The 15733-nt window shown below is 34.7% G+C and overlaps 1 protein-coding gene across 15 annotated transcripts in view; it reads left to right on the top strand.

Moving 5' to 3' along the window:
* The window catches only part of MARCHF1 (membrane associated ring-CH-type finger 1), an 861947-nt gene that overhangs the window by 468052 nt on the left and 378162 nt on the right, over positions 1–15733 (top strand). The gene's annotated exons all lie outside the window — the stretch shown is intronic.

Below are 15733 nucleotides of genomic sequence, written 5' to 3'. Positions count from 1 at the left end.
CTGAAAAAGACTTAACATTTATATGATAGGGTCCCAGAAAAGGGTATACTCTGAGTGAAGGCTAGTTTTTTATCCCAAATTAAAGCAGCAACACATCCCTCTTCAGGACGCAAAAAAAAAAAAAAAAAAAAAAAAAAAAAAAAATTAACCAGAAACCTTATAATCATCAAAAATAGAGAAGTTAACATCAGGCTCTCTAGGTAATATTGAACATCATTATGCATGTGTGTGTTCTTTGTACAAAACACAGAAAACAATGTTATTTTTCACACTGTAAGGTGCATTGACTAGTTAAAGAGAATAAAATAATAAGATCTTCCATCTTTTATTATAACTTTGTAATTTAAAAAAACCCAAGGCTTTAATCTCTAAATGTCTCAAAATCTGTTCAGATACTGTTATCAACAGACTGTGTTCCACAAAGAAAACTTAGATTTGATTGCAAATTATAATAGAATATTTTAACTTTCATGAAGAATCATTTATCTAAGAAAAGTGTCTCTGTGACTTGTTTTAAATTATGAGTGACTTGTTTTATAGTAATGTATCTTTTAATTTACATAGTTCTTTATAATAGTCAAAGTACTTTTACATACTTTATTTCATATGACATTATCCATAGTGACTTCCTAAATAATTTTTTCTTATTCCTGCAGCATTACATTTTGGTTTTCATGGATTTAGACTAGGATTAGGGCCACTAGACAATTTTGAAAATGCTGTTGTTATAATGACAGGCCATATGATTCTTTTGTTTTGTTTATTCCACTATAGCAGACAAAAAGAATAAATGTTAGCTGTCTTAATAGTCAATGTGGATCACCACATAATTAAGTTGAATCTAAAAAATGGTAATAACCCAGAAAATGGTCAAAACAATCAAATTAGCCATGCTTAGATCCAATCAGAAGCCAGCTTATGTGGATTTTAAAGATTCTTATAAGCAAATGCTTTTTCCACTCATATCTGTCTTTGAAGGCAATCCCAAATGTCTCTTCTTTCCCCATTCCATATAGTACTCCGGATAAATCTACATTTAAAAGTTGCTGGCTGTTGGGGCACCTGGGTGGCTTAGTCGGTTAAGCGTCTGCCTTCGGCTCAGGTCATGATCCAGGAATCCCTCTATCAAGGCCAGCATGGGGCTCCCTGCTTAGCGGGGAGTCTGCTTCTCCCTCTGCCCCTCACCATGCTCATGCTCTCTCACTCTCTACATCTCTCTCTCTCTCAAATAAATAAATAAAATCTTTAAAAAAAGTTGCTGGCTCTTTAGGGTGTAATTATGTAACACTTTGTTCTTTTCCTTGGTTCAGACCCGAATGAAAGACAATTCCTTGTATGTCAGTGTCTGTTCTTTTCTCCTTAAGTAAGAAAACCTTGAGTTTTAGCTGGTCACATGACTTCCTAAAATATTGACTACTTTGTCCATTTTCCTTTCAGCAACTAGGAGTGACAGTCTATCTAGGTTCTGCCAATGGTTTGTAAGCAGAAATGTTCTCATAATAAGGAAGCCCAGGTTTCTCTTCCATATTTTTCTTCCTCTTGGCTGGAATGCAGATGTCATGTCTGGATCTAAAACATGGAAAGAATCTGCATTCCTGAAGACTTACAGTGATGGTCTACCAGCTCTAGACTAGGAGAAGAAATATCTTACTTTGGCCATTCTATTAGTTTGCTAAGGCTGCCATAACAAAGTACCACAGACTGGGTGGTTTAAGCAACAGATATTTATTTTCTCACAATTCTGGAGGCTAGAAGTCTGATGTTAAGGTGTTTGCAGGGATGATTTCTTCTGAGGCCTCTCTCCTTGGCTTGTAGATGGCCGTCTTCTCTCGGTTTTCACACCATCTTTCCACTGTGCTTATGTGTGTCCAAATTTCCTCTCTTACAAGGAAGCCAGTCATATAGGATTAAGGCCCACCCACATGACCTCACTTTATCCTAATGACCTTTTTAAAGGCCCTATCTCCTAATACAGTCACATTCTGAAATACTAGGGGTTAGGAGTTCAACATATGAATTTTGGCAGGATATAATTCAGTCCATAACACTCTCTCTCTCTTTTTTTTTTTTTTTTCACTTGTAGCCAAACACATTCCTGACTGATACGATATAGGGGATATCCAAGTGCTATAATTATTGATGGGGGATGGATCATTAGATGACTTGGCTTAGATGTGTGGACATAGCAGTCTTCCTAGACCTTTTATCTTCAGTAACACTGATTTCCCACCCATCTCAGGCACATATCTCCCCCTGAAATGTGTCCTACTAAGCTTATTTTTGCAGAGCAGAGAGTGAATAGAAAGTGTGCTTCTGTTTTCTAAGTAAGAGATCAGTCCCAGAAGGTACTAAACCATATGTGTGCAGTTATTTCTCCCAAAACCACCAACAGATTACTCATTCACTCCATCCTCTGAAGTTAAGTGGTGAGAAGAGAGGGACAGACCTCAGGTCTCTAAAAAATTCTTAACATAGATGACTCTTGATCTTGGGGTCATGAGTTCAAGCCCCACCTTGGGTGTAGAGATTACTTACAAATAAAAAAAAAGATTGTTTAGGCTGCCTGGTTCGTTCAGTCAGTAGAGCATGTGACTCAATCTCTGGGTTATAAATTTGAGTCCCACGCAGTGTATAGAGATTACTTAAAAAAAAAATTCTCTGCATGGAAATATGAAACAAGGAAAAATGACTTTTCTCTCAGTAATAATGCTGAATAAACTACCTTTCACATATCTGCTACTACTAGAATTTTTTTTCATGTTATTTTGTATTAATTTTCTATTAAAGACTGGTATCTTATTGCAAAACCAGAAGTCTTGAACATGTGACATAAAAATTTACCATATTTATTATTAATTACTCAAACTATCTCTTGTAGGGGAGACTTTTCACTGGGCACTTTTAAAGATTACTATTTGGGAAATTTTGTAAAATTTGTAATATCTGAGATATTGTATGTATGTCATAGGAATAAAGGTAATACATAGGGAAAAGAACATACCATTGAGAAAATTTTGAAACCACTGAAAATGATGTGTCCTCAGGATTTAGTTCATTTGCTGGCATGGACCTGAGTTTGGCAAAAGATGGCCTATGTGACAAATCTGGCCCTGTGCCTAATTTTGCAAATAATTTTATTGGAATACATTGTTTATGTAACATTTATGGCTGCCTTCTGCTAAAAAACAAAGTTGATTTATTATAAAAGAGATTGTATGATGTACTATATGTTGGCTAATTGACTTTAAATAATAATAATAAAAAAAAAAGAGATTGTATTGCCCACAAAGCCTAAAATATTTACTATATGGCCATTCCTAAAAATATTTGCTGACCTGGGCCTAGAAGACAGTCATATGAAATACTTTCATTTTTGTCATTAGCTGCCTTTTATAAATGCTAAATTATATAATTGGTTATATAAAATTTATTCATAGAAAATTTTGATGGATTAATTCAGAAATAAACTAATGAATTCTACATCTGTTCACAGACTGAAGATTTGGTCCTTATATGTAAAAAGTTTTGCTATGCTTAGAAAATTATGGTGCCTCTTAATCTAGCCTAAGAACCAGTGTTCTAGTTAAGATACAATTAGATCATTTTATTTCCAGTGCACCCTAATGTGAAAAATATGTTGATAATTTTTAAAATCAATTGAACAGGGTAGGTAGTGAAATTTTTTCTCAGTATATTAATAAGTAAAGATACTTATTAACATGTCTCAATTTTAATTAATTTCAAATATAAGCTAGCTCTCTATATGTATCCAAATGACCTTATTGTTTTCCAGTACATGATAAAAAACAACAACAAAAGACTCTGAAGTAATTTAATACAGGTTGCCCCATTTTGCTTTACATAAAGTTAAAGTTCTTTAATTCTTGATAATCTTTTCAGAGTTCAATCAGTAGTATAACATATTAGATTATGGGAGATAAGCCTTTATTTTTAGCTCATAAATCTGAATACAATTTCTGATTGAATGTTGCTTAATGAAAGAAAAATTAAATTTAGTGTTGTGTTATAAAGCTTTCCCCTTCCACCGTACTGTTGAACCCACTCCCTTATAGAGGGCAAACATTTTCAATTACATACATAAAGCTCTTTCTCTCTCCCTTGAAAATATTTTGTAGTGTTTCATAGTAATTATAGTATGAGTACGGATTAAACATGATTATAAGTGTCATTTATATTTACCACAGTAGGATACAACTTATAGGCTTGCAGTGACAGAAATACTTACGTTTGTGCAGATGAAAGATAACGTTAAGCCTCTGAAATCGGAATCCTGGAGTGCTACAAGAGTTTATTATCATCTCACATTCAAATGCTTACTGTTCCTGTTACTGCTGGTAGTTTTCCATAGTAACCACTACCTGAACACATTTAATTACATTATTTAGCAGTTTAAATTAAATTAAGTTAATCCAGAATGGGCTGCTTAAAGAAAAAATATTATACTACAGTGTATCAGTTAACTCTTATTAAAAGTACTTTTTAAGTGTAGGAGTGCCGCAAGAAACTATATTACTGGGGAAAATTATAATGTTAAAAAAGAGAAAATAATGAAGTGTGTTATTGACTTTCTTTTCTTAATGTTGTCTTCTGGCAGAATTAGATAAACTTTACTGATCTACTGGTTTTGTTCTCTGTTGTCCCTATAGACTTATAATTCTTTACTTAACATGTGTGAATAAATCTCTTTTTTTTTAAGTATATAGCCTTTAAATCCATTAGTTCCACTTATGGGATGTAAATGCAAATATTAGATAGAAGGATGCCTAACGTGGATTACTTATGATAAAAAAGTCAGCCTTTGGCAATATATTACATCAGTTGTGATCCAGTCCTATGATGAACTATTGCACAGAGATTTAAAAAGCGGTTTAATATGAATTTTAATTTAATCAGTAAATGCCCATAAATTGTGAGTGCAAATATATAAAGTGCACTTATATGTAAACATATATATAATATATAAAAATATATAATATATAAATAAATATAAAATATAATGCATACAAATATATAATATATAAAATTTATAAGCACATGAATGTTGCTTAGTAGTTTTCACTGGGTTGTGGGGTTTGCATTTTTTCTTCTTTTATTTTTTCTAATTCTCTTCACTGATTATGTATTATATTTGTTATTCAATAAGACAACAGGGAAGTACATTCAAAATTTAAAAGTATTGATCAGTTATGAATTCTAGGAACACTTGCACTAGAGAATCGTTGTGTTAAATACACTTGGCTGGAATCCACACATTTCAGGTAAGTGATCTAATCTTAACTTCTAGTATTTAGTGTGGTTGTAGTAAAGTGCACAGAGGATTACTCTTTGATCACTTTTTGCGTTCCTTGGTGCAGACGTCATGGCTCACCATTAGTCCTCTAATTCATCAGATTCATGTACGTCTGCCTTGTTGGATGTGTCCTCCATTCTGGGTAAATGAAATTCATTGACTTCTCCTTTATAGCACTTCTTAGTTTTGACCCTTGTGATTCAGGAGTACCATCTTCCCAGAATTCCCATCATCTAATTTACACGTTTAACCTCCTTCAAAATCCAGCGCAAAATTGTCCACCTACAGAATATATATACATGACCACAACTCATTTTACTCCACTTGGCATTTAATGAACTTGGAATTTTATTGATATGTTTTCCATGAAAGTATATTTTAGTGTCTAATACATTCTTCATAAGCAGCTTGTAAGTTTCTTTTTTTTTCTTTTTTCAGCTTTGAAATATAATTGACATATAACATTGTATAAGCATAAGATCCACAACATAATGTTTTGATATATGCATACATAGCAAAATGATTAGCATGATAAGGTTAGACAATACAGCCATCACATCCCATAATTACATTTTTTTGTTTGTTGTTGAGAATCTAAAAAATCTACTCTCAGCAACTTTCAAATATACAATATAGTATTATTAATTATAATCATGCTGTACATTACATCCCCAGAAATTATTCATCTTATAACTGGAAGTTTGTACCCTTTGGCCACCTTCATCCATTCCCCCACTCCCCACCCTCCAACCCTGACAACCAGCAATCTGTTCTCTATTTCTCTTGGTTCATTTTTCTTTACATTCCACATATAAGTGATACCATACACTATTTGTCTTTGACATATTTCACTTAGCCTAATGCCTTCAGGGTTCATCCATGGTGTCACAAATGGCAAGATCCACTTCTTTTTTTATGCCTGAATAATATTCCTTTGTGTATTCATTCACCCATTTGTGGAGGCATAGGTTTTTTTCTGTGTCTTGGCTATTGTAAATAATGCTGCATTGACTATGGGGGTGCACATGATTCTTTGAGATCGTGATTTCATTTCCTAAGGATATATACCTAGAAGTAGAATTGCTGGATCATGAGGTAGTTCTATTTTTAATTTTTTGAGGAACCTCCATAATGTTTTCCATGATGATTGCACCAATTTGGATTTCTATCAGCAGTACACAAGGAATCCTTTTTACTCACATCTTTGCTGGCACTTATTATCTTTTGCCTTTTGATAATAGCCATTCTAAAAGGTGTGAGGTGAGATCTCACTGGGGGTTTGATCTTTGCATTTCCCTGGTCTTGAACACTTTAATGTACCTTTTGACCATTTGTATGTCTTTCCTGGAAACATGTCAGTTCAGGTCTTTTGCCCATTTTGTAATTAGATTATTTGGGGTTTTGCCCTTATCAGATACGTGGTTTGCAAATATTTTCTTCCTTTTTGTAGGTCATCTTTTCATTTTGTTGATGGTCTCCTTTGCTGTGCAGAAGCTTTTTAGTTTATGTAGTATTTGTTTATTTTTTTATTTCATTGCTTGTGCTTTTGGTGTCATATTTATAAAATCATTGCCGCAACAAATTTTAAGGAAATTTTCCTTATGTTTCTTGTCAGAGATTTATGGAGTCAGGTCTTACATTAAAGTCTTTAATCCATTTTGAGTTAATTTTTGTGAGTTGTGTAAGATAGGGTTCTAATTTCATTGTTTTACATGTGAATATCTAGTTTTCCCAGCACCATTTGGAAAGGTTTTCTTCTGGGCTCTCCATTCTATTATTTTGGCCTCTGTGCCGGTTTTTATGCCAGTACCATACTTTTTATATTACTTTAACTTCAAAATAAAATTTGAAGTCAGCAACAGTTATGCCTCCTGCTTTGTTCTTTCTCAGGATTGCTTTGGCTATTTCGGTTCTTTGTGGTTCCGTATGAATTTTGGGATGGTCTTTTATTTCTATTTCTATAATATATGCCAGTGGAATCTTGTTAGGGATGCCATTGAGCCTATAGGTTACTTTGGGAAGTATGGGCATTTTAATAATATCAGTTCTTCAATCCATGAGCATGGGATATCTTTCCATTTATTTGTGTCTTCATCTTCTTTCATCAATGTCTTATAGGTATCAGTGTATAGATCTTTCACCTTCTTGGTTAAATTTATTCCTAAGTAGTTGTTTTTGATGGTACTATAAATGGGATATTTTTCTTTTTTTATTTTTTCAGATAATTTGTAATTCTGTAGAATCACAACCAACTTGTGTATGCTGATTTTGTATCATGCAACTTTGCTGAATTTATATACCAGTTCTAACAACTTTTTAGTGGAAGTTTTAGGATTTTCTATATATAATATCATATTACCAGCAAAAAGAGACAATTTTACTTTTTTTTTTTCCTGATTGGGATGCCTTTTATTTACTTCTTTTCCCTTGTTGCTCTGTCTAGGACTTACAGTACTGTGTTGAATAAAAGTGGTGAGAGTGGGCACCCTTGTCTTGTTCTTGACCTTAGAGGAAAAACTTTTACCCCTTTACCATTGTATACAATGTTAGCTGTGGGCTGATCATATGTGGCCTTTAAATGTTGAGGTATATTGCTGCTATACCCAATTTTTTGAGAATTTTATCATAAAATGTTGAATTTCATCAAATGCTTTTTCTACATCTATTGAGGTGATCATGTGATATTGTTAAAATTTTAATTCCAGTGTTCCATTAGCTTCAGGTTTACAATATAATGATTCCACAAATCTCTACATTACACTGTGCTCATCATGATAAATATACTCTTAATCCCTTCACCGGTTTCACCCATCCACCCACTCACCTCCCCTCTGGTAACCAACAATTTGTTCCCTATATTTAAGGCTTAGCTCTCCAGATGGGCAGAGCTGCTTGCTGAGATTTCTGCTTAAGTGCTGCTGCAAGCATGGCTCAAGGATGGGCTACATAGCGGCCCACATTTTCTGTACAAGCTTCCTGGTCAGGCAGGACTGGAAGCTGTCCTTAGATGTATGCAGGGCTTTGAAGTTGCTTTCCTGCCCAGGTGGGATCATAGAGCAGTCTCCATGGCCAGTACAGCCCCTTAATCCTGTGAGATGAAAGGTATAAAATAATCAGGCAGAACAGCCCACTGAGCTCCTTGGCCAGATGGGGCCATTGGCTCCACTGAGCAGATGGGCAGAACCACTGGCTGGGATCTCTGCTTAGGTGCAGCTTTGAGGAAATAAGCACTTTATCAACATCTGATCACTGGTTGTTCTCACCTCTGTTCCCTCTTCCCTATTTCTATCTGATCCTCAGTGGTCAAGCCCCACAGATTTCCTCAGTGTTCCCTTCCTCAGGTATGCTTCCTGGGAAGCATCTGCAATGCTGGGGAAGCTGGATGTCCTCTTTGGGCTCTTTTTTCCTTACTGAAGATACCATAGGCCTAGGTGGTTCCTCTTGGGGCAGCGCTGTGCCAGCCTGGGCAAAGGTTATGCAGTCCAATGTAGCTGCTCCTCTCACTTTCTAATGTAGTCTTCTCAGTCTTTGTGGTGCAAAGATATGCTTCAGTATAATTTCTGGGTTTGTGGATTTCACAATCATGTCTTGTCTATTAGTAGCTCCTAGCTGGTCTTCTTGCAAGGGGACTGAAGTTAAGAATGATCTATGTTGCCATAGGTCACTCCTAACTTACAAGTTTCTAGGTCTGAAAATAAGGATCAGTAAATATCTTTTCTGTCTTTTGTGTCTCTCTCTCTTTCTCTGGTGGTGTCAAATACATATCTTTAAGTAATGCATGCAACAAACATTTTGAATGTCAAGATACATCACTAATACTGTTGACTGAAACCTTTTATCTATGGCAAGGTAAAATTTCATTTTGATATGTGCAGAAGATGATAGCATGTTTTGATATTAGCTGCTGATTAAAATCTTTTGTGTGGGCAGGATGTAGGCTGAGTTTAATCTTAATCTTGATTCCCCAGCTATATTGCTAAATTAATCCTGTTCTCACAGTCTTGAACCATCAAGACTGCATGTCCTCTTATATGCTTGCCATATATAGGGATCAGCTTATTGTAACATTTGGATAAATATCTTGAGAATGAAGTGGTTATATGTGACAAGGTAAGCTGTGAGTTTTAGAGGGATGCACCAAATGTATCCCAACACCAATCTCCAGTCCCTTGTTTTATTACTTCTGTTGGTGTTGGAATATAATAGGTGATCCAGGTGTTAGGAACTCTTGCATGAGTTTCCACTTGTATTATCCTGAATTAATAAGCCTTGGAGAAATTACCTAGGAGTCAGACTTTCTTAGTAACTGGCATAGTTTGGTTTGATATAGTGTCTAAAACAGGAGAATGAATCAAAAAGGATAGGGTAGACTGACCAGATCAAATACAAAATTACAGTTCCAGTTCATTCCAGACTGTCAATTCATCTAAACATTTTCCCCCTCATACACCGTTATTATTTGATTGAAAATGCAATCTAGAAGTTAAGGTTATTGCAGAATGTTCTGATCTCAAAACTCTGTACTAATATATATTTGATTGATTTAGAATGAAATGTTTTATTCTTTTATGATCTAGGTACTTTGTTTAGATGGGAACATTGACAGACAAATAAGGTAGGCAACATCTCCTAACCCATATGTTTTCCTTCAAAACATTACTAAATTTTATACTGTAACCTATTACTACTCTTACAACTCATTTGTCTCCTATATACTCCTTATTTTTTCTTAAAAGGAAACTAAACAGAATGACACAAACATACACAAAAAACAAGCTTTTACTGACACAGAAAATGTATATTACATTCATTTGCAGTTTATTTTGTTGAGAAAGGTATAAAATAAGGATCTTACAGTACAAATATAGAATTTAAAAATCATACAGAATAGGAAATGCAAATATATAAAATATATAGTGTATATGATTAAGCATACAGTTTAGCTCTGTGCTTCCAAGGGAAATATGGAAAAGGACTGATATGTAATCCTTATTATCTGATAACATACAATACATCAGTTATTGAAGGAATGGCAATATATTTGGCATTAAACTTTATAAAGGAATTTATCACTTGGATCCAAAAACAAGTCAAAGACCATAAATGATAATATCTTTTTTTAAGATTGACTATTTATTTATTTATTTATTTATCTGAGAGAGAGAGAGAGCATGAGCAGGGGGAAGGGCAGAGGGAGAAGGAGAAGCAGACACCACGCTGAGTAGGGAGCCCAACTTGGGGCTCAATCCCAGTACCCTGGGATCATGACCTGAGCTGAAGGCTGATGCTTAACCAACTGAGCCACTCAGGCACCCCACGATAATATCTTAAGAATGAATTTGTAAAAGATTCAGAGAATAGTCTTCATAAAAATATTTTGTCTATTAATTTTCAGTGAAAGCCAAAAGCAAATGATTACATTAATGCTGACAGAAAGTATGTTGGTAATTTGGTGTGTGTGTATTCTATCTGATATCAGTCAAGCTTTAGACACCTGATCTCTAAAGAACAAGAGATAGTGTGTTCCTTAAATAGTTTTTGTCAAATACTGATTTTCTTGACTAGGACTTTGACAGGATCAATTGAGTCGTCAATTCAAAGTTAAACTTCCTGTCCATAGCCTGAGGTACAAACAATATCCAAACCTGCTATATTGCTGTTAAAGGAAGGAACATATTATTTGGATTCTAGCCAGGTACATAACAAGCCTTCTATTCTATCTTTTAGATGCCCTCATCTTCGTTCTAGTCTTTTGTTTCCCTTCAACCTGGGCAATGTTCGGACTCTCCAAGGTAAATCCTAATGAGGCTAGGTATTTCTCAGATTCTCCCTTAATATCCTGTTTTTCTCCCCAGTTGCTCATTAAGGCCTAGGGGAGATGCTCTATTCTCTGTGAATAGAAATTTATGGGAAGAGATAAGTAACAGCCAGTGATCAACAAGAAATTCCTTCTGTGGGAGACCAAATGAAGCTATAACTACTTAACCATTAACATTTTTGTACTAAATAAACTATCCATAGTTCTAGTGGTTCAGAAATAAAATATAGTGACATTGCTTAGTATATCCATAGTATAAATTTTAAGCTTTACACAGAAATTTAGCATCTTAATATATATTTTTGTCTGAAAGACATAGAATTAGTATGAATTATTAAGGTACATATGTTAACAGGGAAAGAATGGAAAACATTTTTGAACTTTCCATATAAGTTAGAAGATCCAGTAATAGAGTTTTCTGGTGGTAACTAGTTAAACTGACTATATGACTAGAATAAGATATTCATTCAGTCATGCTATTTTAAGGTTGCATTTCCAGAGATCAGATTGAGAAGGAAGCATTGGTAAATGGGGATATTCTGACCTAAAGGTTTATCTTAAGAGTCTGATCATTATCTTAGCCTTCATACACAACACAATTAGCATTAGAAGATGCTCAGAAATAAAGCAACCGTCCAGGTTGCCTAAATCTGTGACAGTGTCTTCAGGGATTTGGATTGGACATCATTTACATAGCAGAACTGTCCTTATCCCTACTTTTAGCAGACATTTTTTCTTAAAATAGTTTCTTTCCTTTTTTTCTGTGATATAACTCCAATTTATATCCTTGAAAATATATGCAAAATAAACTTGAGATTGAAGTTAGCTCAATATGGGGATAGCAGTGTTCTCCTTCAGAAGTTTAAGTCATTAAGCTTTAGAGAAAAGGTTTAGAGAAGAGTCATTAAAAGAGCATATTAAGTTTGTTTTAGATTTGGTAGTTTGTTCAAATAAATCATTAACTATGTTAGTGAATGTCCATATTGGGCACTTAATAAATATTTGTTGAATGGGATTAAAAATTATAATAGGCTTGCCCATTTAGAATTATTTTATAATTTTCTTCACTTTCTTGGCTCAAAATTCAAGTATAATAATGGGTCATTATGCCCCAGTTTCTTCATCTGTAGTATTAGAGATACCTACCCCCTCAAATGGATGATTTTAAGTCTGTCAAGTATCATCCTAAGGCCCTTAGGAATCATATTCCAACATACTTTAAATATTTGCTCTAAAACATGAAACATAAAATTTTTATTAATAATACTTCTTAAACAAAATCTAGAAAAAACTATTGTGAGGCATAATAATAACAATATTTTTGCTTTTGTAGCAGAGCAGGTTTTAGTTATTTGCTTTCCTTAAGCAATGTAAAATCCAGTTTAGGAGTCATGTGTACTGATCCACTGCATAACCATGTATTTGTTACATGGCAAAAAAACCAGCACTGGGAGATTCAAAATGAGTTAAAAAGTGAATACACACACACATAAAAACACACATACATTTTTTTTTAATTTAAAAATATCTAGGGTATATATTAACTGTTGCTTCACCTGGGATGGGGTGTAGGACTGTTTGGTTCACAGCAGTAGAGAGATCTTCACAAGGTAAGCTGTTGTCTGTTCTTTGCAGACAATACAAGTCATTCTGGTTTCAGTGTTAGCAGTGTTGAAGACAGCAAAGGGAACCTTGGTGAGTAGACAAGTTCTGAGAGCATTTCAGCTTAGGAAATTGAGGTTTACTTATTTCTGGCCCTGCTTCTCAAAGTTCTAGTTCAACTTGAAAACTCTGATGCAGCATATCTCAAGATATTTGTTTAATATATGAATTAAAGATGATTTAGTTGGTGATAATTTCAGAAATACCTGTTTATCTCATTTAAATAAAAGGAGATAAGCTTACAATTGTTTAGTTTGCTGTTGTCCTTGAAAATTTTATCATTATTTTAAATTAATGGATTGGATTTTTTAAACCTAAAATCTCCAATTAGTAATGAACACAAAGTTTATGTAGAATATTCAAATAGTAGAATAACAGATTTTTTATTCTATATAAACTTTAAAGATATCTTCTTACTGTGTAATGATTTAAATAAAATATGTGTAGTGATTGAAATGATTGTACTTAAATCTCTCCTATTCAAAAAGTACAAATATAGATCATCTGAAATATTATTATTTAATATATGGCATGCTTATAATACCTTAACTGTTTTCCCTTTGGTTAATAATAGTTTCTGTTCTAAAATTATTTGAACAAAATAAGTTTAAGGAAGATTTCTATAGATGTTACCCATTTAGAATTTAGCCTTGAAATCTTGTAAAACTGCTTTGAATCAAAGACCCCCCCAAAAAGACATGCAGAACAGCTTCAAGTTAACCTGCAATTAACTAATTGTTGGAAATTCCAGAAATTAGAATGGCAATAATCAGAGTCTTCTAGTTCTTCAATTTTGAAAACCTTCTAGTTATTAGGAATCATTTTAGAAATGAAGGTCATTGGTAACAGTCTGTAGGGTATGAAAGAAGAGAGGTGCATTTGGAAGTATAATTTTGAAGGTAATGGGTTGAAGAAGATGGCATGCCTCTGAGAAGAGGGGAATGGGACAAGTATTGGAGAACGGGGACCATAGCCCATACGATGCTATAGCCCTTACTGGAGCCCTGAAATAGCAGTGATGGTGGAGTTGGCCATAGTTTTAGAGAATGTAGCTGTTACGTATAGCAGGGAAGTAGGACGAATGACATTCAGAGGCTGGAAAGAGCATCTATTTGCAGAGGTTAATAATATGCTTATTGTGGTTGGCAATTGGGGCCATTCTAGAAACAAAGAGAGTCAATTATGATTATTTCCTTTTGACAGAAAAACGAAAACTACAGTTACTCTCCCAGTCTGGAAATCCGGAATCTGACAGTTTGGGCTTTTCTAGAACAGTACACTGAGAATTTACTACCTGAAGCTCTTTGTTTAGGCATGAAAAAGACATTAAAGATGCAATAGGTGGTTCTAACAAATGTATGCAAATTACATTATGATGAAAATTGTGTCTCTACGATTTTCTCATTAAGAGAAGGGCCAACAGTCAGTAAGTATAAAATACTTCATGTCTGCAGTTTGATATATTCACTGTTCGAGCACCACTTAAGGTACTCTGTGAGCCAGCGATAGCATTCGCTTGGTCTGTGTGATCAACTGTCTCTAATTATGGTATCAAATCACTTGAAAGGATGTGTATTGCCTTCTTAATATTTAAGTAGATTTTTTTTTTAATTCTCACTCTCTGATGGTAATGCTCACATATTACAGCTGCTAGAGCTAATTGAGAGATCCCCGTGGGGTCTAAAGGTGTGCGTGGCATTAGCCACGTTGGTCTGCTTTGATGTTTTGTCAGTAATATCTTGTTTTAGAGCATTGTCTAGTATATCTAACAGTGCTTTTGACATGTGTTCCCATCCATTCAGACTTTTCATCACCCCTCTTTGAGGAGGTATTTGGGAATATGAAAAATACTAATGAGCAGAGTTTGTTCCCTACCGGCAACATTTTTCTGTTCATCCAGCAATTTTACACAAAATTTCCCACTTAAGTGATGTGGTATAATTCCATTTTCCACATGGAAAAGTGGCATTTATTTAATATTAATTTTAAGGAGCTGGAGCTTTTAGATGTAAAGACAACAGCAGAAAGCACTTGATGCCGAGCTGGACTCACACTGTTTCTTACTCTGGAGTTCCTGAAGTGAGCGCTTCAGTCAGATGGGGTAAAGGGCGAGGTTATAGATGCTTTGGTTAGTCCCGTAAATTTTGCAAAACCTCTGAATATCTGAAGTAGAATACAGCAATTGCTCCACAGGGAAGAGAAATGCCATTCCCGCTGTAAATCTTTACTGCCCATGCCTTTGCAACCCATTTGTCAGTCTGTGCCTTTCTGTAACAATTTTAACTCTGAAAAAATATCCCCAGGGTTGAAAACTCATTAAAACTCTCTGTGTGGAGTAAGTATGCTGCCTTGGGTGCTCTGTGGAGCTGCGAAAAAGAGAGAGGCTGGTCTTACCCTGAGGGGCAGTAAATCTAATGAGAGCCAGAGGCAAACAAAAAGGACTGTGTACAAAACAGGTGACCAACTATTAATAAAGACACCGACATTCATTAAATAGGCTGAATGGAAAGTTTGCCATCAAGTTAGTGAGAACAGGACATACACTAGCCCTATTGCTGCTAATAATAACTGCCACCGAAATCCTCTGTCTAGTAGGCAATGTATTTACCTTCTATTAAATCTTTACCCCAACCTTGTAAGATAGTATAATCATCAGTGTACAGAAGAGAAAGGTAAATTTTTTTACTAAGACTTTATTTTTTAAGAGTGGCTTAAGGTTCACAACAAAATTGAGGGGATGGTACAGAGACTTTCCGTATACCGTCTGCCCAGCACATGCATAGCCTCCCCGTTATCAACATTCCCCACCAGGTGGTTATCTTTGTCGCCATTCATGAGCCTGTATCAACATCATCAACTAGTTTACATTCGGGTTAGCTCTTGGTGGTGTCCATTCTATGGGGGTGAATAATGACGTATATCCATCATAACACTATTATGCG

The sequence above is a fragment of the Halichoerus grypus genome, chromosome 3 (genome assembly GCF_964656455.1).
Source record: "Halichoerus grypus chromosome 3, mHalGry1.hap1.1, whole genome shotgun sequence".
Lineage (NCBI taxonomy): Eukaryota > Metazoa > Chordata > Mammalia > Carnivora > Phocidae > Halichoerus > Halichoerus grypus.
Note: the sequence above shows the minus strand (reverse complement) of the source record. Positions and strands in the feature narration are given on the sequence as shown.